This window comes from Notamacropus eugenii, chromosome 1 (genome assembly GCF_028372415.1).
Source record: "Notamacropus eugenii isolate mMacEug1 chromosome 1, mMacEug1.pri_v2, whole genome shotgun sequence".
Lineage (NCBI taxonomy): Eukaryota > Metazoa > Chordata > Mammalia > Diprotodontia > Macropodidae > Notamacropus > Notamacropus eugenii.
Genome location: NC_092872.1, coordinates 652,270,738 through 652,295,857, shown reverse-complemented (window position 1 = coordinate 652,295,857; position 25,120 = coordinate 652,270,738). Strand labels below are relative to the sequence as shown.

General features: G+C 37.9%; 1 protein-coding gene and 1 long non-coding RNA gene across 2 annotated transcripts in view; one reads left to right on the top strand and one right to left on the bottom strand.

Moving 5' to 3' along the window:
* The window catches only part of ACYP2 (acylphosphatase 2), a 227,088-nt gene that overhangs the window by 137,916 nt on the left and 64,052 nt on the right, over positions 1-25,120 (top strand). The window lies entirely within an intron of this gene.
* Positions 5,183-11,784, bottom strand: LOC140521013 (uncharacterized). The gene is made up of 3 exons (XR_011972753.1): positions 11,704-11,784; positions 11,085-11,130; positions 5,183-5,535 (listed from the first exon to the last, which is right to left on the bottom strand). It is a non-coding gene; the product is annotated as an uncharacterized lncRNA (long non-coding RNA).

The window sequence follows — 25,120 nt, the reverse complement described above, 5'->3', positions numbered from 1 at the left end:
CTTAGTTTTATCTTTTCATTGCCACCTCTTGGCCATCTTGAGTTCCATCTGCTAAGGTGTAATGACTTGAGAACCTCTCCCTGGTAAGGTCGGACTGGCTATTAAGCTGATGAATTACTACTCTCACCCTAGGGCCTCAAAAAAAAAAAAAAAGCCAGCAGCGTACACCCAAGTTAAAATTATCTTTTCTTTAAACTATCTATATCTGGAGCTGAACCATTTGTTGTTTGAGACAATTCTCTGACACAGCATTGTAAACTCTTTACACTTTGCATTAAATCATTTTTGGAGATTCTGTGCCTTCAAAACCCATTCATGGTGTTTTTCTAAGGAAACTCCACAGAACCTGTATAGAATCTTGTCCCTTAACCTTCAGTCAGTTGATCAGAAAGTACTTATTAAGTGCCTACTTTTTACTGCGCTAAGGGCCAGAGAAACAAAGATAAAAATGAAACTGCCCTCATGGAGTTTGCATTATAGTAGCAAGATGACATTTATGTATATAAGACTATAAAAGAGAAATAAAAATAAATATATAAATACAAAAATTTTCCTTTGGGGGTAGGGAGAAGGATTTGCAAGATCCTTTTCCTCTTGAAACTCAATTGAATCTGAGAATAAAAGCTAGTCAAAGGTAGCAAGGAGTTTTTTTATTCTACTCTCCTAGCTCACCATCCCTACCTTTATTCCGTACATCTGTCAACAATAACAAAAGCCCTGGCTTTGCTGCTGTAGTTTAGCCAGTGAGAAGCCTTGCTCTTTCCCTTCAGGTGACAAGAGCAAAAAAATACCGGATTTTTTTCTTTTTGATCAAAATGTTAGTTTGTTTTATATTTTTATATTTCTGTGTTAACTGAAGGATGCTATTTGGATTGGGGATTGTTCAGAAATGACAATGATGCAGAGGCAGTATCATTTTCATGAGCTCAGAGAATTTCATTTTTCTCTTTAAGGGAAAGGACCTTGTGTTATGCATTTGTATCTTTTCCCCAGAGGCTAGCTTAGTAGTCAATAATGTATGTAATAAGTGATCTATAAATATTTAGTGAATGAATGTTTAAAAGTTGAGATCTGTAGAATGACATTATATTCACTGTTTTTCACTCACCCCAAACTTTGTACTGGTTGTCTCCTATGCATGGAACGCACTCCTTTTTTGTCTTCTAGAATTCTTCCATCAATGGTCAGCTCAAGTACCATGTCCTATAGTAAGTCATTGCTGTCTAATTTTACCTCACCTCCCAGTTTTTAGTGCTCTCTCATCAAAATTATCTTGTACTTGCTAATCAGTGTGTTGTACTCACTTATAGAATATGAACTCTTTGAGGGAAGGGACTATTATTCATTTTGTTTTACTAAACATGTCACATTGAACAATGTGTTGCACACAGCAGGTGCTCACTGAGAGTTTGTTTAATTGAATACATCTTAGACTACTGTTTAATTCATCACTTCAGTGAAAAGCAATGTGCAACTTCTGTACACACCCTATAAGAAAGGTATGTACCAAAAGCCATTAAAGAGATCAGAATAAATGTTTTAATTCTAGGGTCTTCAGATAACTTAGTTTCAATTCAGAAAGGTACAAGTAAGACTCATTATAGTGTCTGAAACAATTAAATCTCCCTATGCAAGAATCATAGGGAAAAGGGAGGAACCAAAGAGAGTCTGGAGAGAATGTATTTTTATTGATATAGTTCGTTTTTACATGACTTTTATTTCCAAACAAATCCCTTCTCTGTCCCTCCATGGAGAGCCATCTTTTGTAACAAAGAATGAAAGACAGAGAGCTAGAGAGAGAAACAATTCTGCAAGATAAGCAATACAGCAGCCAAGTCAGTATGTCCAGTGTTCCCAATCCCATAGTCCCCTACTTCTGAAAAGAAGGGAGTGAGCTACATTTTCACATCTCATGCTTGTATTGCCAAGGCTGGTCATTATACATAGTGTTCCAATTTTGTTTTCCTTTCCATTTGCCTTGTAGTCATTGTGCCTTATTCTTTTCCTGGTTCTTCTTACTTCACTTTGCATCAGTTTATATAAGTCTTACTTACCATGCTTTTATATTCTTCATATTTATCATTTCTTATGGAACCAAAATATTTCATTTCATTCATGTATCACAATGGGGAAAAGGCAATTTAATCACAAATATGTGTAAAATTCAAAATCATAATGTTTAAATTCTTTGTATAAATAGAAAATTATGAAATTTAGAAAGTCAAATGTTGGCTAAATGAAGATAATTTCTGAATTGTGAATATTATTGATCTTTGAATTCTCAAATATTGTCCTTTAGTCCCAAAATGAGTCTGCCATTGATAACTTCTTCAGCGACATTGTTTGATGCTTAACATGAAGAACTTTTGTTCCTAGATCCCTGCCAATCAGTCTAGACAAGCTGACAAACTCAATGCATTAATTTATAAAGGCTAAAAAGATTATTAGCAGATTAAGAGAGCATGTATGTCTGCCTTGTCAAATGTCTCTTTCCCTGCATTAAACTGTGTTTGCAAAAGAGGCCTCTAAATGATAAACATAAGGCCTTTTACAGTAACCACCATTATCCATTAGAAAAAGCACATGAAAATCGACAAGAAGGATAGCAAGTAGTTAGAAAACACCTGAAGTAACAATGGAAATTGTTACTCTTTGAATGCAAATAATGATTTATACTGGGAAATTTGACAGCAATCCTAATTTAAAGGTTTGGATCCTGGCTTTGTTACTACTCTTGTAAGTTTGGGCAAGTGTAATGGTAATTTACAATTTCTCATTCATTAATAAGCCCATGTGACCTGCCTGGGTCACATGAGTCTGAATCACATGGATCCTATGGTGGGAGGAGTTTGCTGAAGGGTAGAACAGGAAGAGGTGGAGCTAGAGCAGAGCTGAGAGGAAGTGAGTCAGACAGTAGCCAGAGCTAGGAAGGATGCAGATGAGAGCAGGCAGCTGGCTAGTGTGAGTGAAAGAGCTTGTTTGTGATTTGTTTAATGGAGCTGGTTTGTGGGAAGCCTTGGGGCTGGTGTTGTCCTCTGCCTTGTTATTGTGTATAGATTTTTGTTGCTGTGATGGAGCTGGCTTTCTGGTGTCTGAATAAATGTTTTGGTCTTGTCTTCCATGTGGAGAGTCTGCAATATTTCTGCGCCAGGATATTCACGGTCGCTGTAGACACTGTGAATATCACAATGGTGTCACATCATGTCATTCCAGTGCTCCAAGTCTCAGTATCTTCATCTGTAAACTGGGGTGACTGAACTAGATAATCTTTAATGTGCCTTCCAGTTAAATGTGTACATCTTGTGAAGAGGAAGTAAACACTTTACTGGTAAGATGATAAAAATAACTAGTGAGTAAAAATAGTCTTTGATCTCAAAAGATTCTAGTTTTGATAAGTGTTCTGACTCTTATTTGTTATCTTTCTTGCCTCAGTTTTTTTTTATTGGTAAATAATAGTGATGATAATGTGACACATCTTTAGCCATAGAATATTGTGAAAAAGAATGAGTTAATGTCAGATGCTTAAGAAGTTTGGGGGATGGGGAATGGATACAACAAAGGAAAGTAAGTGCAAATTATTGATTATGTTTGACTTCTAAGCTGGTATGATTCTTGAAAACATGTAGGCATCAGAAATCACCAAACCATAACTTTGTCGTATATCCAACCTCTTACCCTATAGAAATTCTTATTGGCTTAAATGGCATCATAAGATGTCTTGGGGAATGCATGACCCTTCAGTCTAAAGAGTTAGTTTGCTAAATCAAGCCTATTGAAAACTTGTTCCTACTCCAGAAGGAAGGTCCCCTAAATAAAAGGTTCATCTATTTAGAATTGGAAGGGACCTTAGAAGTTATCAAATCCAGTCCCTTCACTTTATACATGAGATAACTAAGGTCTGATGAAGTTAAGTTAAGAATTGATCATGATCATACAGCAAATGATGTCTGAGGAAGAACATTGGAATCAGCTCTTCCTGACTGCAAGGCTAAGAAGTATAGAATTTAGAACTGAAACAGATCAAATCCTCTGGTTCACCTTCTTCCCTTTAATTATGGGAAAATGGAGGCATGGAGAAGACAATAAAAATACATCATTAGACGAGGACCATACTTGGATGCTGTGAAGTATATTATTATTTTGGCTGCCAAAAATGTGGTGTTTTCCTTGAACCCTGTTTCCATATCTGTATAGTATTTGGCTCTTATATAGTTTTTATAGTCTGTATAACTTTATACTAAATGTTAGCCTAGATAATTAGGAATCAGTCATGATAACTAAAAAATGGATATTGATTGAGATTTTTTCGGTGGGCTTAGACATCCATATTGTCTAAGTATAAGAAGGATCTATTTCTAATTAACTAAAATAGTAACTTCCTGCCTCCTTTTGGAATTGAAATGTTCGATTCTATTCAGTATTAAAAAACAGATGAAACAATATCTGTTAAAAGTTGTTTATGCGCAGTTTGAAAATTTTCACTTAAGGAGAACAATAAAATGAGCTTGCTTAAGTACCTCAGTGCCACTTATTAAAAAAAAAAAAAGACCATTGGATATATTTCCATACCTCCAGGAAGAACTTCATTCTGCAAGTTATTTTAATTAATAATTAATAATTATTTTTTCCCTTAAGTTTCTGGAGGTCATCATAAAACCCTCCTTGATAATTAAGATATATTCTAGTATCTCAAAATTCTTAAAGTCATTAAGTTTTTCTTATTGCCTCATCTCAGTCACTTTTGCTAAAAGTTAAGTCCACTGCCTTTTGTTCTGTTCTCAATGAAAAGTTGTCCAAATGAGCGTCACTCATTTGATATGATCTATATTCTTTAATATACTTACAAACTGAGTCCATCACACTTAATGATTTCTTCTGACATCTCTTACCTACTTTCTTTTCTTTAGGGTAAATAAGCTCAGTGTCTAATCTAAATTTATAATTTAGTCTCATTAATGTAATCAACATGGAAAGGCTTAGAGCATACACCTGATTAGAATCAGCATATTCATCCTGTAGAATATAAAGTCATATAAATGTAATGAGTTTTTTATTCATTACTTTATGAATTGTTGTGGATGGTAATAGATCTATAGGATATAAGCCCTTTGAGGGCAGGTAGTATTTCATTAGCAGTCCCTTAACATATCTTTGTTTTTTTAATTGAATTAAGTGGACTCTGTGACCAATAATGCAAGAATTTTAATTCTAGTGAAGCCGCTGATATTAATAATGTATCACTGTGGCTATAACGCAGTTATTCTTCAATTTCAAAAGGATCCATGGTGTCATCATTGTGGGTATTTTTGCAGATTACATTTTCTCTGCACTTTACTAGATGGGCTTCATGAGTTGGGGAGACCACAAAATAATTCCGGCTGGTGGGCAACCTTTTGGTAATGAACCTTTCCAAACATAGCTGGTCCTAAGATGTCAGTTCATCAGGGGGGTCCATACTTAAAGTAGAAAAACCTTCCAGAGTTTGCATAACAATGAAGCACTGACCAGAATATGACTTCTTTGGAGGTAGAACACCTTGAAAAGAAATAAAGTAAAATAAAAGTGAAGTATGTACATGTAAAATAAGTAGAAAGAGAATTGCAGCATGGATCTATACATTTTTATGATTCGAAAAGCACAAGTGGTCCTATTTTAGAGAAAGCCTTATAATAAAGTCCAAGCTTATCAAAATATATTTGGGGGAGCAATTATTCATATTAAAGGAGTATTTAACAACTCCCCTTTACCATATAAGTTCTTCTATTGCATTTAAAATAATTTTGTTTGTAAAAATTCCATTTTCAAGCAGTTTTTCAATACTTTATCTAGGTTCATTGCCATTGTCAGGATCAACTCTTTTCTCTAGCCACTAGTCATCTGGGTGGACTTATCTCTTGTCACTTGTGAGCTCTCTGCTGCCCTGGGATTTATTTCTACCTTGTCAGGAAGTATTTGATAAGCACCTTAACTATAACTTGCCTTCAGTTACTGAGATCTTCTTAAGTCATTCTCCTATGCCTAGGGTCATTCTCCAGACTGACTTTCTGGTTTCTTTTTTTTTTTTTAATTAATTATATTTATTTTCAGTGTTCCACAATCACTACCATACAACTTAGATTATTATTTTTCCCTTCCTCCTCCCTCCCTCTCCCTCCCTCCCCCCCCCCCCCCCCCCGAGATAGCATATAATCCTGTAGAGGTTCTACACATACATTCCTATTAAATACACTTTCACTATAGTCATGCTGTGTAAAAGAATTAAAATGAATGGGAGAAATCATCTAACAAACCAAAACACAATACAGACACACAAAAAATGATCTGGTACATTATGTGATTCAATTCCATAGATCTTTCTCTGAATGTGGAAGGCATTGGGAATTTTTTTTCAGTCCTTGCACTGCTATGAAGTTCCAAGTCTACCAGAAAGAACTCTCGCACACTGTGGTCGTTGCTGTGCACAGAGTTCTCCTGGTTCTGCTCCTTTCACTCAGCATCAGATCATATAAGTCTTTCCAGGCCTCTTTGAAGTCTTCCTGTTCATCATTTCTTATAGCACAATAGTATTTCATTACATTCATATACCACAACTTGTTTAGCCATTCCTCACTTGATGGACATCCCCTTGATTTCCAGTTTTTGGCCACCACAAAGAGTGCTGCTGTAAATATTTTTGTATATGTGGACCCTTTCCCATTTTTATGATCTCTTGGGGATACAGTCCTGGAAGCGATATTGCTGGGTCAAAGGGTATGCACATTTTTGTAGCCCTTTGGTCATAGTTCCAAATTGCTCTCCAGAATGGTTGGATTAGCTCACAGCTCCACCAACAATGAATTAGTGTTCCAACTCTCCCACATCCTTTCCAACATTTATCATCTTCCTGTTCTGTCATGTTTGACAATCTGATAGGTGTGATGTGGTATCTCAGAGTTGTTTTGATTTGCATCTCTAATCAAAAGTGATTGAGAGCATTTTTTTGACTTTCTGGTTTCTGACCCCCTCTTTGTTGCTTGAATTGTATGTCTGGGTCTTGACTTCTCTGATACCTGAATTGACCATCTAGTTTCCAGACACCTGACACAAATAACTTTATAGGTTCCTGGACCCCCATCCCTGTCGCCTAGATTATTTATCTGGGTTTTTGAACCCTCATCAACCTTAAACTAGTTTTGCCTTAAACACTCAGATTCCTGAGCTCTTGATGATCTACTTGGACTACCCATCTTTCATTGCCCTTAGATATCTGTCTGTCTGGATTCTTGGCCATCTGGCTAATTTCACCCTTACTCAGGTCTATGGTACATATGTGCACTCTCACTCTAACCTGCTTATCTGATGCCCAGTCTTAAACTCTGTCTGTCTTAAATCAATGTACTTCTAGGTAATTCCCCAGGTCTGAATTGCTTCTGGTCTGGCACCTGACCTTCATTTTTAGCCTTGTCTTATCTCTCCCATTCTCACTCAATTTCCTGCCCTGTTTATGTATTCCAATTTCTGCTCACAGACCAATTATGCCTGAAATGCGTATTTATGCATTTATATATAAAAGGAGTGTTTTGTACGTTGCTGTAAAAGCAAGCCCTGGCATTAACTCAAGGTTGATGTTTGGTTTTCATGTTAGCTTCCATGAAAATTTAAGTTTTAGGGTACGATTAAGTTAATATTTTCCACAAATGCATATAGGCCAGAGAGGTGACTCAGTGGGTAGAGCACCAGGCCTAGAGTCAAAAAGACCTGAGTTCACATCCTGCCTCAGACACATACTAGATGTGTGATCTTGGATAAGTCACTTAACCTTGTTTGCCTCAGTTTTCTTACGTCCAAAATGAGCAAAAAGGACAAACTACTCCAAACTACTTGCCGAGAAAACCCCAAAATGGGGTCATGAAGAATCAGACATGACTGAAACAAATGAACAATGACAAATTAATACAGGAGAGGTAGTTAGGACTATAAAAGGTGACATTGGTAGCAGGAGCCAAGATGAGTAAAATGGTTCACAAGTCAAATAAGATTTTCTTTTCTTTGGAGCAGTTTTTTCAAGATTAAATCAGCTATCTCTTTTGGATGTTTGAAATGTTCACCTACCCAAAGAAGGTGGACTAGATCAAATGATTTCTTAAGACTTCTTTTAGCTCCACTCTGCTACGAACAGAGAATGGAAAGAACAGTGAACTAGGAGACAGGAGAATTGTCCCCAAGATGCTTTTAAATAGCTGAATGATCTAGGGCAAATTATTTAACTTCTCTATGTTTGAATTTATTTGTCTTTAAAACTGAGAGGATTGTAGTAGATGATCTCTTAAATCAGGAGTTCTTAACCTGGTATGCATGAACTTGGATTTTTTTTAATGTTTGATAACTATGTCTTAATATAATTGGTTTCCTTTTTCATCCTAAATATTTTATTTTGTGAATTTTAAAACATTATGAGAAAATATCCATAGATTTCCTTATATTGCAGAGAGGTTCATGTCACAAAAAATTTAAGAACTGATGTTCTCAAGTCCTCTCTAGCTCCAAAATTTTAAGATCATATATGTTTCAAAACTGCTACCATACATGGCAAATAGATTCTAGATGAAGTAAATATTCACAGAACTAGATTTATCCCTATTAAGGGATCTCAGCTTTTCAGAATACATCTCATTTCATGTGAGATGTAAAATTTCTAAGAACTTTAAACTACTCCCCATATCTTATATTAAAAATGAAAAATATAAAGAAAAATATAATTTTAACTCTTGTAGGAATATAAAAGGTCACGATTGTCTTAATTTGCTCATTCAGATAAATGTTTACTCTTCATCAATTTATACAAATCTTTCCACATTCTGAATTCTCCATATTTATCATTTCTTATGATGCAATAATGTTCCATTACTTTCTAATATCAGAAATTATTTGTGCATTCCTTATTGTATGGGCACCATTTTTTGTTTTTGTTACCACCAGAGTTCCTGTTATTATTATCTTAGTATATGTAGAACCTTTATTTCTGTCTTTGGTCTCCTTAGGTATTTGCCCAGGAATGGAATCTCTGGGTCAAAGAATATATAGTTCAGTCACTTTTTTTGTGCATAGTTGTAGACTGTTTTCCAGCAGGGCTTAACTAACTCAAAGCTCCAACAGAAATGTATTAGTGTGCCTGTCTTCTCATAGCCTCTCTTATGTTGACTATTTCCATCTTTTGCCAGTTTTTTTATTTTCTGAATATATGGTAAAACATTATAGTTGTTTTCATTTGCATTTGTATTTTTATTAGTGATTTTAGAGCAGTCTTTTGTGTAATCATTGACAATTTGCAGTCCTTTGAAAACTGTTAGTTCACATCTTTTCACCACTGATGCTGAAAAACACAAATTCTTCCTTGCATTTGAGAAAAATCTGACCTAGCTTCATTCATGAACCAAATCATCTCGGATCATTAAGCCACAGTATGCTTCTGATTCTCTTTTCTATGTGCAGAAATGTCTTTGTTTTCTACAGTATTTACATGGTCTTTACAAAATGGAATGTATCCCGGCACATTTTTCACTGCAGTGCTTGGATGTTGATGTCTGCCTCAAAAAAAAAAAAAAAAAAAGTTGGTATTGAGAGGACAAATCTGGTAAAATGGAATTTAGTAGCAGCAAAGTGACAAAAATAAAGTCTTATACCACAAATCAAAAAGTCAACTGTGGTCATTCAGCATCTATTTGGAAATTTCTAATTGAGCGAAATCTAGAGATAGGCAGTTTCTCTTTTGAAGAGTTCTGTTTGTTGGGAAATTCTTCCTGGTATCTAGCCTATATTTAACTTTGTAAGTTCTGTCTATTGCTTCTGATTCAGGACATTTTCTAAACAGAACAAGTGTATTTCCTCTTTCACATGACAGCCCTTTAAAGACAGCTCTCTGTGTGTCTCTTGACTCTTCTGTTTTCCAGGCTAAATATCCCTAGTTCTACAAATAATCTTTATATGACACACATTCATGGTTCTTTTTGACCCTATGCTTTATTAGTTTTGTGTAAACAGTATGGGAAGCTGGGGGCCATGACTAAGGGGGGATGACTGAGCTATGCAAGGTGATGTTTGTGTCCACACTGGGCCACAGCTGGAGCCTTTTTCTCCTCTTTATCTATGGGTAGCCACTGCCAGCATTTTATATACAAGATGCTCTCCATTGGCTCATAACTTAGCTAGTCTATTAAAGGGGCAGCAGATAGTTTGGCATGTTTGGCATATAAGAGGCCCAGCCTGGAGAGAATTGTGCTGGAGATTATTTCTGAACTCCCCCTACCTGAGGCACCTGTTCCTGGTTCATGATATGAAGTGAAGGTAGAGGGGAGTAGTATTTAATGTCCTTTTAATTCTGAGCTTGTGTTCTTTTAATCCCTAATTAATAAAATCGGGCTTATTACATGGGCTATAAATATGTCATTGCATTATAACCCTCAAGCCTAAACCATTGGACTAGCCTCTGTTAGTTCTGATGCAGAATACTTGACATAATGAAAGATGTTGTTTTGTAGTGGCCTTGTGGATAAATTCAGTTTTTAAGTAGAAGAAGGATATGGTGGAACAAAGGGAGCCCCATGTGAATTGATGATCAGATAGAGGACCCCGGTTTTGGTAGCAGCTCAAATCTTGTTAAGGACTTTATAAGGAGCCCTTTCTGTGACTTAAGGAGAAAATTTCTGTTTACCTTGTAAATGGGTGGAATCGAGCCTTGTAAGGAAAGGGAAACTTTGAATATTCACTGACTCGTTAACAGCACTAGAGAGACTGAATTGCCAACATAGGGAAAGTGAAAATAAATTATCTTTGCAAAGTAGGCAATTAGAGTCAGAGATAAATGAGCTTTTAATCTTTAAAGGCTCTATTTTGAATGCGCAAGAAAGATTAATGAGAAGATTTAACAACAGTGCTAATGAAGGCAGAAACTAAGAGGCTATGGGTAGGACGTAAGATCTCTGACCCACAGGTTTCTCTAGAAAGTAAGTTAAACCCTGTCAAAATTAGAACTATTAGAAGAAAGTAGAAGTAGGGCTGATGGTGAGGGGAAATTATAACAGATGGTAAAAGGGCCTCAGACTTACCTTTTCACTCTTTCCCAGCTCCCATAACTTCCCAGGGATTGAATTCCTTTATGGGAGAGACAGAGTCAGCAGACTTTTAACATCAAGGAACTTTGGCATTTGAAGAAGTTTAAATAGCAAGGCTGTGAGAGTAATGGCTAATAAAGGTGTAGTCTAATAATGGATATAATTTAAAGTCTTTGTCAGATTCAAGAGTTCCATGACTGAGAGAGCTTATAGATATTGCTTCTACAAAGTCAGTGAATCAGTTGGAGCCTCCAGAGAGGGATTGTTCTTTGTCCCATTTTAGGTGGGTAAAGTAGAAAATATGTTATACTTGGTCCTCTAAAGAGGAATTGGCTTTATATCAGCTTCCTCAATGGAGCACAGCAAGGGAGGGTGTGAAATTTTTAATTACACTGGTTTTACTGAAAGTATATTGGGACATTTGGGACTGTGACAATAAGGATCCTTCTTCCCCACCAAAACTTAGGACATCTCTCAAACATTCTTTTCCCTTTGGTCATTCCTTCCCCAACCTTGTCACTCCCCCTAGCCCACCTGGCTATTTGGAGCTGCCAAATCTTTGTATCCATATTTGAGGTACTGTTAGAATGAGTAAGGCAAAGTCTATAGCTACCTGGAGTTCCAGACTGTTTTAATTACAGCACCATGAAGACTAGAAGCCCTCTGCCAAGTCACTGTGGTTTAGAAAGGGAAGTAAGGGGTTCCAAACATATAAAGGGCTACAGGATATTGGTTGCTAGGTTACTGTGTACCAGAGAGGCCTCAATGACTCTACATGGATGCCTCAGTTTCTTGGGTGTTTTGAGAGAAGACCCTGAGGGAATTGTGTTCAAGTGAAGGAGAGTGAAACACTTCCTGTTTAGATATCAGTTGTGTTATCTGATCAGAAGAAATGTATGTAGGTCAAAATAGTTAGCCATTGATGTCCTTTCCTCCACCTCTCAAATTCTGTGTTTCTGTGAGATATATTATGGAGATTGAGTTCTTGGGAGTCAGTAATTTTATGACTGTTTACTGTAGCTTCTATGCCACTTATTGTGGGCAGGGGCCAATGGAAAGCACTGAAATTTCTTGAATCATCCTATGTAGTTAATTATATTGGATCCCCAGTCAGAGAAAGTATTGTAAGATATTTTTCCTCCCTAATAATAGAGATAAAGAAGTTGGAGCACATTGTAATACAGACTCCCCTTATAATAACTCTTTTGGGTCCATGAAGAAGGTAGATATTACTTTGTGATAGATTATTGGGAGCCAATTATTTGGCCTTTCACGACCTTTTCAGCCTGTGCCAAGTCACCCAGATTCCAGGTGAGTGGTATGGAGTTATTAATATCATTAATACCTTTTTCTTCATTCCCATGACTGAGAATAATTGAGAGCAATTTGCTTTGGCATGAGGAGTTCCGTAGACTTTAATTGTCATTCTTCAGAGATATTTAAATTCTCCTTTTCATAATTTGGTGGCCAGATGCCTGAAAGAAGTCTATTTTCCTAATGTCCATCATTACATTGACTGTGTAATGTTGGCAGGCCTTAGACATTGACTATGTAATGTTGCAGCCATGGTGACAGAGACTGAAGATTAGCTTCGCTCATATGAGTTACAAGGGCTAAGAGGTCAACTCTAAGAAAATTCCCAGTTAATTTTTTTGGAATACATTAAATGAGTGAAAACCCAGATGATTCTGGATGTAACCATCATAAACTATTGACACTTGCTTCCCCATAGATCAAAAAGGAAGCCCAGAGACTTATTTGACTCTTTGGGTTTTGGAAAACCTTTATTTTTCATATAAGTATTTTGATGGTCTCTATCTACCAAGTTATTTACAAATGTTCCTCTTTATGTGTGAGGACTGAAACATCATATAGCATTGGAAGATCTAAAGTGGGTTGTCCAGTGGTCTCTTCCTTTGGGTCTTTATGATTCTGTGGGGCCCATGTTTTTAGAAGTTTTTGTTCATAAGGATCAAGCTGAGAGGAGACAGGTACCAAGGGGTAATCAGATTAAACAACCATTAGGTTTCTAGAGCCATAAGTTCCCCCAAATGACAGCTCATGTGAGAAAAATAGTTATTTAACTTTATTAGGCCCTGGTTACTACTAAATAGATGATATACACTCATACTTTTACATTTTCTTCAATTGCCCATTGTGAGTTGGGTGATTCAATTTGATCCTTCTAACAAGATGGGTAAAGAACAAGATGCTTCTGTTGTTAATGGAAATGGTACATTCAAAATCAAGTTTAATTCTGTTTAATGAATGTCTACTGACAGAGGCAGAGGCCTTCAGTCAAGGCTCTAAGGTTTTGCCTTTTTTGTTAGTTCAGTGGGCCCATGCCCATGAGGACGTAGATTTTCAGAAGTTCTTATTTTGCCTCTAAAAACTCCTCAAGGGGGGTGGAGCCAAGATGGCAGAGTAGAAAGACGCACATACACATAGCTCCGAACCCACAACCCATAGAACATCTACAAAGAAGTAACTCACGGCGAATTCTGCACCCAGAGGCCACAGAACATTGGAGCGAGGGAGATTTCTGTTCCGAAGAGATCTGCAAACCTCTCGCAAAAGGTCCTTTGCACCGCGGACTGGGCGCCGGGACTGGGAGCTGAGTACAGCCCTGCCACGGCCGCGGCACTGAGAGGAACAGATCCGAGCGGGCTTCAGGGACGGAATCTCCAGCGGCCATGCAGGTCCCTCCACCCACAGGTGACAGGGGTCGGTGAGAGGGTCTATTTGGCGGGTCGAGAGGGGAGTGGGGTGCCCCCATAACTCAGGCCCCCTCGGGAGGCAACAGCAGAGGCGGGAGCAGACCGGGGCTCCCCAAGCAGGCAGGAGCCCAGATCCATTGTTGAAGGTCTCTGCATAAATCCCCTGAGGGAACTGAGCCGTTGAGACGGCCCTGCCCCCACCTGAGCACCTGAACTTAATCTCACGCTGAATAGCAGCCCTGCCCCCGCCCAAAGCACTGAGGCTGGGAAGCAGCATTTGATTCTCAGACCCCAAGCGTGGGCTAGGAGGATCCCGAGGCGAGGTGGGTGTGAGGAGAATATTCAGAGCTCAAGTCACTGGCTGGGAAAATGCCCAGAAAAGGGAAAAAAACCAAGACTATTGAGGGTTACTTTCTTGGTGAGCAGGTTTCTCCTCCCCTCCCTTCTGATGCAGAAGAGCAGTGCTCACCATCAGGGGAAGACACGGAAGTCAGTGCTTCTAAATCCCAGCCCACTCAATGGGATCAGTACCAAGACTATTGAGGGTTACTTTCTTGGTGAGCAGGTTTCTCCTCCCCTCCCTTCTGATGCAGAAGAGCAGTGCTCACCATCAGGGGAAGACACGGAAGTCAGTGCTTCTAAATCCCAGCCCACTCAATGGGATCAGTTCTGGGAAAAGGTCTTAAAGAGCCCAAACAATTTTCAAAATCATGATAGAGAGGTGGAGGAAAAACTGGGAAGAGTAACAAAAGACTTGCAAGCAAAGTATTGTTGGGGGTGTAAGCTCAGTTCCATGTGGACAGTCTCGGGCGGGTAAAGGTGAGAACTTGTAAACCTTAGAGTTCTCATGAGGCCCCCCAGGAAACAGCAGGGAATTGAGGAGTGAGATCTCGTGTATTTCCGCCTCTTCCTGTGAGAACGTGATGGGAGAGAGCATCCCCGCCCTCGAGACTGGCCCGGATCTGGGCACACCTATTGTTATCTAACAGGCATGGTATTGAGGTGCAAACGATACGGCAGGAGAGCTTAAGTAGGGTCAGGAAAGCCCGAAGGCGCTCTTAGCGCTGAGGGGCCCTTAGAGGACAGAAGGCCCCTCTTCCCTCTTTCCTCTCTTCGCTCTTCCCTCTCCCCTCTCTCCCCACTTCCACTTCTGCTTCCATTCTCTTACTGTAAGATCTTTGCCTCCTTGGGAGATTCCTCGCTCCCCAGGAAGAATTCCCCCTGCACATGTAACCAAGACCCTGAATAAAGCCTAACCCTTGTTCGACTCCGGAAAGTCTCTTCTCTCATACGTTTATCCGGTTTGGCCAGCCGAAGACCTGTGATAGGTAAGGTAAGACTCGGGTAGCCCTCAGGCCTCTAGGCCTGGCAAAGTATGAACAACAAATCAGCACCCTGCTAAAGGAGACCCAAAAAAATGCGGAAGAAAATAACACCCTGAAAAATAGGCTAACTCAATTGGCAAAGGAGGTTCAAGAAGCCAAGGAGGAGAAGAATGCTTTCAAAAGCAGAATTAGCCAAATGGAAAAGGAGATTCAAGAGCTCACTGAAGAAAATAATTCTTTCAAAATTAGAATGGAACAGATGGAGGCTAATGACTTTATGAGAAACCAAGAAATCACAAAACAAAACCAAAAGAATGAAAAAATGGAAGATAATGTGAAATATCTCATTGGAAAAACAACTGACCTGGAGAATAAATCCAGGAGAGACAATTTAAAAATTATGAGACTACCTGAAAGCCATGATTAAAAAAAGAGCCTAGACATCATCTTTCATGAAATTATCAAGGAAAACTGCCCTGAGATTCTAGAACCAGAGGGCAAAATAAGTATTCAAGGAATCCACAGATCTCCGCCTGAAAGAGATCCAAAAAGAGAAACTCCTAGGAACATTGTGGCCAAATTCCAGAGTTCCCAGATCAAGGAGAAAATATTGCAAGCAGCTAGAAAGAAACAATTCAAGTATTGTGGAAATACAATCAGAATAACACAAGATCTAGCAGCTTCCACATTAAGGGATCGAAGGACGTGGAACAGGATATTCCAGAAGTCAAAGGAACTAGGACTAAAACCAAGAATCACCTACCCAGCAAAACTGAATATAATACTTCAGGGGAAAAATTGGTCTTTCAATGAAATAGAGGACTTTCAAGCATTCTTGATGAAAAGACCAGAGCTGAAAAGAAAATTTGACTTTCAAACACAAGAATGAAGAGAAGCATGAAAAAGTAAATAGCAAAGAGAAGTCATAAGGGACTTTACAAAAGTTGAACTGTTTACATTCCTACATGGAAAGACAATATTTGTAACTCTTGAAACTATTCAGCATCTGGGTACAGGGTGGGATAACACACACACACATGCACACACACACGCACACACACATAGAGACAGAGTACACAGAGTGAACTGAAGAGGAGGGGATCATATCTTAAAAAAAAATGAAATCAAGCAGTGAGAGAGAAATATATTGGGAGGAGAAAGGGAGAAATGGAATGGGGCAAATTATCTCTCATAAAAGAGGCAAGCAAAAGACTTTTTAGTGAAGGGAAAAAGAGGGGAGGTGAGAGAAAAACATGAAGTTTACTCTCATCACATTCCACTAAAGGAAGGAATAAAATGCACAGTCATTTTGGTATGAAAACCTATCTTACAATACAGGAAAGTGGGGGATAAGGGGATAAGTAGGGTGGGGGGGATGATGGAAGGGAGGGCACGGGGAGGAGGGAGCAATTTGAGGTCAACACTCATGGGGAGGGACAGGATCAAAAGAGAGAACAGAAGTAATGGGGGACAGGATAAGATGGAGGGAAATATAATTAGTTCTTACACAACACTACTATTGTGGAAGTCATTTGCAAAACTACACAGATCTGGCCTATATTGAATTGCTTGCCTTCCAAAGGGAAGGGGTGGGGAGGGAGGGAGGGCAGATTGGCAGACAGGGGCAATTAGAACGCTCGGTGTTTTGGGGTGGGGGGAGGGGACAAAAGGGGATAAAATGTGGAACCCAAAATTTTGTGAAAGTGAATGTTAAAAGTTAAATAAATTAATAAAAAAAAAAATAAAAAAAATAAAAACTCCTCAAAAAGGCATCTATAATAGGTGCTTCCACTTTCTTCTTGTTCTCTTCTTAATCCCTCACATTCTGACCTTATCATTCCATGGAAAGTGCTCTCTCCAAAGTTACTAATGATCTCTTAGTTTCCCTAATCCAGGGGCCTTTACTCTATCTTCATGCTCTTTGACTTCTCTGTAAACTTTGACACTGTTGATCATTCTCTCCTCCTCCTCTCTTTTCTCAGGTTTTCCAGACATCATTCTCTCCTGTCTCTCCTGACAACTTCTTCCCTGTCTCCCTTGCTGGATCCTATTCCAGATAATTCCTCCTAATCATAGATGTTCAGGGTTCTGTCCTGGGCCCTTTTCTTTACTCCCTCTATAGTACTTCATTTGGTGATTTTAGCAGTTCCCATGGATTTAATTACCATGTCTATGCTGATAATCTCAAATTTACCTATCCTGCCCCACATTCTCTGTTGACCTCCAGTCTTGCATCTCCAACTGCCTTTCAGACATTTTGAACCGGATGACCAGTGGATAGCTTCAACTCAATATGTCCAAAACAGAACTCCTTCTTTCATTATAAACCCTCTCCTACTCTTACTTTCCCTGTTACTGTAAAGAACAATACCATACTCAGTCTCTTAGGTTGACAACCCAGGAGTCACTCTGAATTCTTTGGCATCTCTCACTCTCCATATCCACTCTGTTGTCAAGGTCTTTTGATTTCATCTTTGCAACATCTCTTGAAAATATCCCCTTCTCCCCTCTGATACTGCCACTACTCTAGAGCAGGCTCTCATCATCTCATGCCAGGATTATTACAATAGCCTGATGATGGATCTACCTGGAGACCTTAGGTCTCTTTCCCATTCCAGTCCATTCTCCATTCAGCCATTAGTGATTTTCTGAGAGCACAGGTCTGACTCTATGACACTTATTCCCCTCTCCCCCCAATCAGTAAACTCCAGTGGCTCCCTGTTGCCTTCAGGATCAAACACAAAATGCTCTGTTTGACATTCAAAGTCCTTCATAGCTTACTTCTCTCCTATCTTTCCAGCCTTCTTATACCTTGCTTCCCAACATGTACACTTTGATCCAGTGCCTCTGACCTTCCTGGCTGTTCCATAAACAGGACACTCCATCTCTCATTTTAGGACATTTTCTCCGACTGTCCCTCATACTTGGAATGCTGTCCCTCTTCTTCTTTGACTACTGACCTCCCTGGCTTCCTTTAGGTCCCAACTAAAATCCCACATATCACTGGATGTCTTCCCCAGCTTCTCTCTATTAATTAATTCCTGTTTACCATATATATAGTTTACTTTGTATACATGTGCTTGCATGTTGTTACCCCCCCCCCCATTAGAATGTAAAGTCCTTGAGGACAGGGACTATCTTTTGCTTCTTTTTGTATGCTCAGGGTTTAGTATGATACCTAGCACATAATAGGCACTTAAATGTTGAGATTGATTGATTGATTTACTGATGGTTCTTCCTGTTACGATGGAGGTATATGCGATTGCACCTTGGTGACCATCAATCTAATAACTAGAAAATTCTGAGCAATGGGGTTCTTGACAAGCCTGAGCTATAGGCTACATGTCTAGCATGTGAGAGAGCTTTGGCCAATGGGACGTTTGGTCTCTGGGTGGTGGCTATGGGTTTGGCTGAGTGGTCTGGGGTCTGCAAAGAACAGAATTAGACAATTAAAGGCTGTCCACTTTGAGGTTAGGACCAACAGAAGAATTTTGCTGATGCCTTCTATTACATACAGTGGTTAGTGTCCATTGGAGACATCATACACTCTGCTGAACTTAGTAACCTGGGTGGACTGTGATAGGAACTTTGCTAGTTTTGTGTGAGTAGCAAATAAGACTCTGGGGGACATCATTGAAGAGAAGCAACCAGGATGCCATGCCTACATACTCCTGAGAGGTGGAGTTCATGTTTGTATCCCCCACCCCTCCAGGCCATAACAAGAGCCTCTTCTACCCCTTCTCCTTTTTCTGTGGGTATCATCACTCTGCTGGTCCTTCAAGGAGGTGGAAGAAACTCTTAAGATTTTTTGCCACTTGTGAGATGAAACCTCAGAGTGGTTTTTATTTTCATTTATCTCCTTATTAGTAATTTGTAGCAATCTTCCACCTGGTTTTTCATCATTTATAAGTATGTTTTTAGTTCAACCAACAAACTAGTTTGAATTTATCTAGTTTTATTACTGTCCAGTGTGCATCTTTCCATCTTTTCCACAAAATAGAATGAAATATTTTATCAAATGCTTTGTTAAAAGCAACATTTCCCAATCTACCAGTTCAATGACCCTATCAAAAATGGAAGTAAGGAATAAATATTCTGACATGAGAACTGTTCTTGAGGCACTGCTGGCTGGCTTTTTATAATAGGTAAGGAAAAACACTTTCAAAAGTACTAACCAAATTAAAATGTAAAACAGGCTTAAAAGCGTATGTTTACTCTTTGCAGTAAAAGATAAAAAAGAGAGAAAATAGAGATTTGAAATATATCACCAATCCAATAGCCTATCAAAGAGAAACAGTCCAGTCACACTTCTCTGCAGAATTGTTTCAATAGAGTAGTGAGCAAGGGAAGGATTAGCCACATCAGTTAGTCCCAGTCCAAATATCCCTTCTCTTGGTGCAGCCAACCTTCCTCCCATCTGTCCAAGCAACTGCCTTTCTTACAGATTCATTTCAGACTTCCTCTTTCACCCTCACTTACTCAACTCTGGAAGCACTGCAAAAGCTCCTAGGCAGTGGAAGGAGCATTTTCCCTCCCTACCGCTACCCTGAGTCAGGCCTTATGATGAATTCAGTGTATTTCAGGGCTAGATAAGGAATGTCTTATCTTCAGATTCAGACCACCAGGATTCCCAGCTCTGTTTTCAGCACTTTTACTCTACCCACAGTGATGTCTATTATACAAATACAAAAATATGTCATATTGACTTTTTACCATTGGCCACATTAGTTAAATTAAACCAAGTGAGATATAGAATAAAAATGAGTAAAGCCCTTAAGTTAAAGACACAAGCAAAGTACTTTGCTATATTTTACCAAAGGTGCCTAGGATTAAGTTCTTTTTAATATACTGAGCCACTAAGTAACAGTAACACAGGCAGAGTTTCTTCTATGGTATGCAAATAGACTTTTTAGATAATACTTAGATCCACTGACCCAAAGTATTTTGTAATGCACAATATTCGGAGGAACATGAATCTGATAAAACCAAATTACTAACATAGAGAAATAAGACTTTTGGTTGGGAGACAAATAAATTTTTCCTAATGACCTCAGTTTTTATGGAGTAGGTAACTTGATATTTATAGTTATAACTGTTTCTGTTAAACAACTGGAGAAGCAGCATGTCATTGTAAGGAAGGCTAACCCTGAAATGAGGAAGCCCTGGGTTCAAGTCCCACCTCTGCCTCTGAGTAAATCAATTAACCTCCCAGTATTCTAGTCAGTACTCTAAACTGCAAAGAAGGCTTTGACTTGGCAGTGGCAGAAGTTTCCTCACCTGAGAGTTCTCTATATCAATGAAATCTCCAGTCCAGTCCCTCTCCTTGTTAAAAATACTCCCCTTTTTCATACTTATACAGATGTATGTAGTCTCCATTTGGTGAGCCCTTCTGGTGTTCCTCTGAGTAGCATTGTACTGTAACACTGCCTTTCTTTCTCTTTGTTAAATTCAAAAGGACTCAGTGAAATATCTATACAATCAGAATGATGTACAAGCTACTTTTGACCTTTACAAATGACCCTTACTCTCTAGGTCCTCATAGGCCACCTGCCAGTTGAGAGAGGGCATTTTATCTCCTAGAAGCTAAGCAGAAGAACCCATTGGTCCTGAAAGTGGTATTCATTAAATGGTAATTCCCCAGATCATTGGATCTTAAAGTCAGAGCTAGAATGGATAAGTGTAACTTCCAGCAATGATAGCTTTTTCTCATGCCATCCACCCCCGCTCGCATGCTACATTAAGGTGCCTTCTGTCAGAGGAGTGCTTCCACACAGCAGAAAAGGGAAGAGGGATGTATATTGAACTGTGATTTTCAGATCTAAAAAAAGAATTATTCTGGAAGGATTAAATGGAAAAGGCTATGCTGCAATGACAATCCCTATTTCAAATAACTGTAATATATTCATATTTAAGGTCTTATTGTAATATTTGAATACTGATCAACCAAAAAGTATATTAAAATAATAAAAACTGAATAATGCACAAAGGATTATAAATAAAAGCTTAGCCTTTTTCAATTGCCATGTTAGACAAATAAGACCTAGATCATTCAGAAGTCACCCAAATAAAATCAAGTTTAAGGTCTTGGATTTTATCAAACAAATCAGTACTCTTTTTGTCAATTTTGAGATCCTAAATTTTTAAAAATGGAATTATCTGTAACCTGATAGTTACCCTTTTTTCCTCCTTGCTCAAAACATAAGGTCTCCTCCCCATAATGCACTTATTTCTCTGAAACCTAGAAAATAAGTTGATAACAGATTCTCTTAACCCTTGGTTCAGTGTAAGAAGCAGGATAGAGTCAGTTGCTTTTTATCTTTTCTTCCATATCTTTAACTATTGAAATAATTTTTCAACAGTTTTCTCAACTAAGTCCAGAGAGCCAAGTACAGCTGATACTTGATAACTTGAGAGCTGAGATATGGGATTCATAAATTAAATCCACCAATAAATCAGAATACCCATTTCATCTGACTTTTTTATTCTTTCATGCCTGGTGAAATTGACTTGAATCATTAGAATTTCAACCTTTTTTTCCCCATCCTTTGCTCTCCTACTAAGGGATGTGAAAGTAAATTGTTGGACAAAAATAATATTCAGTATACATGGAGAAGAGGAAAAGTCAAGGCCCCAGGTAACTAAAAGAAGAATATAGTTTAGTTAGTCTTGTCATTGGTCATTGGTCTGACCATCTTTTAGAAATTAAATCTGAGCTTGTACATGCTAGTCCATCGAAACGTTAATAAATAAATGTCGACAACAGTTAGATTTAATCACTTGAGCGCCAGATTGGATTCAACTCCCAGCCCCACTGCTTCCTACTTATTACGATCTTAGGCACAGCACTTTAACTCTGTGGGCCTCTGTTTCCTTGTTTATAAAATGAGGGGTTTGACATTAAAATGGTAATTATAATTATCGTTATTAATAGCAGCTACCATTTACCTGATACTTTAATCTTTACAAAGATTTTACAAACATAATCTCATTTTATCCTCACAATAACCCTGGGAGGTATTATTATTATTATATATTATTATCCCCATTTTACAGATGAAGATTAGATTTGAATTCAGGTCTTCTTGACTACAGGTCTTAGTATTCCACTGCCTTAAGATCCCTGTAAACTTCAAATCTGTGATTCTGTGACCTAATAAAGAAGTGCAAATTTGACTCCAGGCTACGGAGTTTAGGCCAGGGAATGCCTCCTAGAAATTATATTGTGTCATATTTTACTGAGTATAGCAATTTAAAAATTAGAGTGGTGAATCTGAAAAACCATCTAGAAAGTGTGGGAAATCCTAAGCTCAGGTTGCCATGGCATTTTAAAACTGATCCCTTTTCCTTCTTTGGCAACCCAAAATAACACTTGAGGTTTAATAATTATACACACTATGAATGTATTCTTTCTAAAAATTGAATGGAAATAATCTTTTTCTTTGCTGTTCTAGGACAATTCAGGTTGCTGTACTTTGTAACAGAATGGTCAAAATATATATGTATATATATATATACATACATATAATATGTATTTTTGCTGAAATAAATCTCTCTTGTCTTTTGGTCTATTTGTCAGCTTGCAAGCTCATCCACACACTTTGGTTTAGTTCTAAGAAATCTTAAAGCAGACATTTAGAATGCAAGCTGACATCTTTGAGTGTGGTGGCATAAACCTGCTGCTCTGATTACATCATTTTCCTTTGTATTCATGTTGGAGAAGTAGTCTTTTATTTATTTATGTGATGTTGCCTCTTCCTGCAGATACTGTGGCTTAATAGAAACAGTCTGACTCCTAACTAGATTCCTCTGTATTTTCTTTTTGCATGAATTTTTGAAATCTTTCATGGTTAAATATTTTTAGATCAAAATGCTTATTTTCCTCTCATTTTCTTTTATTTTCAAGAAGGGAATGTTTATAGCTTCATTCCCTGATTTTTCTCTTTTGTCTAATATAAGAAACAAAACCAGCCTCTTGTAAATGCTGCCAATTCCAGTTTCCATTCCAGTGATAACTATAGATATTACAAAAGTCTTGACAGAGCAGGAAGTTAGAGGGGGCAGTGACCTTCTTTAGTGTGTTAATACAGAATACATTATAATCTGCTTTGGAGATTAATTTGCCCCAAAGATTGATGTTACAGAATCACACATTCTGAACTTTGAGGGTCCTATGCCTTCCTTTTTAGCAACATTAAAAAAAAGCATCTCATTATAGTTTATGTATCTTATAAGCAGGAATTTGCGGGATCATTGTGTTCTTAAAGATGAAATATAGTGAATAGAGAGTACCATATTGTTCACACAAACCAAAAATGGAAATGAGACAGATACACACTTTGTAGGGCATGCAAATAGCAATCATTTAATCAAAATTGGCTCTTGGCAGATCCTGGCTTAATTAAATATGAATGACCACGGTTTGGTCATATTTCTACGGCAGCAACAACAGACAGAAAAATTTTCAAAATGCTTATGCTAATGAAATACCCTTATATATTTAAGTTTCCAGTCAAATGTCCTCCAGATTTCTTAGTTTTCTTTATTAAATTCATTCTTTCTAGATGGAAATGAGTTTATACCATGCTAATCTTCATATTAAAAGGGTCAGCACAACTGTAATCTTTCCAAGGGCTTCCATGAGCTGACGAAATGTGTAACCAGAGAATATTATGGGCATAGTGGCAGGTGCTTGTTTCTTGCTTAGGAAATCTTTGCTCTGAGACCGTTGAATGAATTGACTAATTCTTTAGCACCCAGAGCTCAAACATAGTCCCCTTGAGCACCACTTCAAGTTCAAGGAAATCATATTTGGGGTCAGCATTCACTAAAAGTCACAGTTCATAAGAACCCACTTGTGTGTTTTCTTTACAAGCCAAGCAGACGCATGCTCCCCGCGACTCATTCATAAAATATCAAGTCTCGCTACATGTGAAGCAGTGTACTGAAATGTAATATAAATGTGAAAGGCCCTAAAGCACCCAGCATAAAGTTTATCGGTGACAGATATAACATCTATCCAAATTGCTTCACCTACAAAGTAGGATATGGTTAAGTACTATGAGTGGTTCAGGATGCTGTGGGAGTGCAAAGGAGGGGGATCTCTTCTGACTGAGGTGATCCAAGAAGCTTTCATGGAAGGGGAACATTCAGATTGAGTATTATTTCAGTAGAATGGGAGGATATTCAAGCAAAGGGTATAGAATGAGTAGTCACAGAAGTGTGAAAATATGGTGAATAGTACAGTTCTGTGAGGTTCTGTCAAATAATAGTGAAAAATGAGACTTGAGAGGCATATTTGTTATTGAAGATCTTGATTACCAGTCTTAAGTAGTTTGGGTTCATTCTATAACCATCTTTGGGCTAGTAAAATTTTTTGAGTTAAAAAGTGACTCAGTTTTTTTTCTAAGAAAATAGCTCTAGAGCAAAAGAAATCTTTTTTCAATTCAATTTTATTTTCAATTTAAAATTCTCTCTATCCCTTACTCCCTTTCAGGCCACTGAGAAAATAAGAAAATACAAATATGTATTTTATATATATTTATATATATTTTTATATATGTATTTTATATATATATTTATATATAACATATATATTATATTTATATATCGTCATGATTGCTCATAGGTAGGCCAATGTAATAAAGATGACAATTCTACCCAAACAAATTTACTTATTCACTGCCATACAAATCAAATTGCCCAACATTATTTTATAGACCTAGAAAAATAATAACAATTCATCTGGAAGAGCAAAAGATAAAAAATATGAAGAGAATCAATGAAAAAAATTGAAGGAAGGTGGTTTAGCAGTTGTTGTTCATTCCTTTCAGTCATGTCTGACTCTTCATGATCCCATTTGGGAATCTCAAATTATGTGAAAGTGGTAATCATCAAAACATTCTAGTATCGACTAAGAAATAGAGTGGTAGATCAGTGGAATAGATTAAGTACATAATATCCAGTAGTAAATGACCATAGTAATCTTGTT